This window comes from Rutidosis leptorrhynchoides, chromosome 5 (assembly GCF_046630445.1).
Source record: "Rutidosis leptorrhynchoides isolate AG116_Rl617_1_P2 chromosome 5, CSIRO_AGI_Rlap_v1, whole genome shotgun sequence".
In the NCBI taxonomy this organism is placed as follows: domain Eukaryota; kingdom Viridiplantae; phylum Streptophyta; class Magnoliopsida; order Asterales; family Asteraceae; genus Rutidosis; species Rutidosis leptorrhynchoides.
In genome coordinates this window covers 338,444,798-338,446,133 of record NC_092337.1, presented here as the reverse complement: position 1 = coordinate 338,446,133, position 1,336 = coordinate 338,444,798, and the positions used below count along the sequence as shown (strand labels likewise).

Below are 1,336 nucleotides of genomic sequence, written 5' to 3'. Positions count from 1 at the left end.
GTGGTTGATCATAAGTCAATTGAGATTGTTGAGCTGGGTAAGGTGGATAGCGATAGCGAAAAGGTTGGTTGCTTCGCTGAAATTGATTAACCCTTGGTGGCCCTTGATTGAATCCGGGATTTGGTGGACGAGCTGGGTATTGAACGTAACAGACTGAACCGTCAGGATTTTCGTACTCAACTTGATATTCTTCAGTGGGTTGCGGGTTGGTACAATTCACACAAGCTTGAGCTTGGTTAACCTGCTGCGGCTGCGTCTTCAATTCTACGAGTTGCTTAGCTAGAGATTCCATCTTGTCCGTGAGGGATTTGATAGCCTCTGTTTGATTGTTAAGTGCGGAGAGCGGGGCAGATGATGAAGTTGTTTCACCACTGTTCCAGTCATGATGATGCATCGTCATGTTCTCGAGCAATTCCCATGCTTCATCTGCGGTTTGGTTCATCAGATTCCCTTGAGCTGCTGCATCGATCGTCGTCCTATGATTTACCGTAAGACCATTGTAGAAGGTACAGATTTGGGCTGACCGTTCTAACTGGTGATTAGGGCATTTCTTCAGCAGGGTTTTGAAACGCTCCCATGCGGTGTAAAGAGATTCATCATAACTTTGTTTGAAGTTAATGATGTCATTCTTCAGCTTGGTTTGTTTAGAAGGAGGGAAATATTTGGTTAAGAATTTAGTAGCCATCTCCGTCTAAGACGTGATGGAATCTTTTTCCAGTCCTTCAAACCAGGTTTGAGCATGATGAGTGAGAGAATAGGGGAACAAGTATAGCCGTACTATATCTTGTCCTATCCCTGGCTGTTTGTAGGAGTTCGAAAGAGATATGAATTTATCAAGGTGAGAATTAGGATCGTCATTCGGTAATCCATGAAACTGACAGCCATTTTGAATGAGCTGAATGATGTGATGTTTTAACTCGAACGAGTGTCCTTGAATCTCTGGAAATCTAATCGGTCCTCCTCGACCTTCAATCGAGGGTTTGGTATTTTCTGCTAAAGTCACGCGTAACGCCATTCGGTTTCTGATTCGTGCTTCCTTGCGTGCTTTATAGATTATCGCGTCTGGATCAGGTACGAATAACAGCTGCCCTGGTCTAGATCGGGTTTGGGTCATACACTGGGTATGCCTTTTTAATTTTTCGCAAATAAACTAAATTATACTAAACTAATTAATTTAAACTACTTCTAATCTAAGGTATCCTAATTTATTCTAAGGTAAGCTATCTAGGGTAAGCTAAAGTAATCTAAGTTAATCTAAAGTATTCTAGCTTAATTAACTAACTACCTACGGTGGATATGTTTTTGGTTCTGGCTACCGATTCCCTGGTATTTCGGT

At 42.0% G+C, this 1,336-nt stretch overlaps 1 non-coding gene across 1 annotated transcript; it reads left to right on the top strand.

Moving 5' to 3' along the window:
* Positions 1-530: 530 nt before the first annotated feature.
* LOC139851151 (small nucleolar RNA R71) lies at positions 531-637 on the top strand. The gene has a single exon (XR_011760510.1). It is a non-coding gene; the product is annotated as a small nucleolar RNA R71 (small nucleolar RNA).
* The last annotated feature ends 699 nt before the right edge of the window (positions 638-1,336 follow it).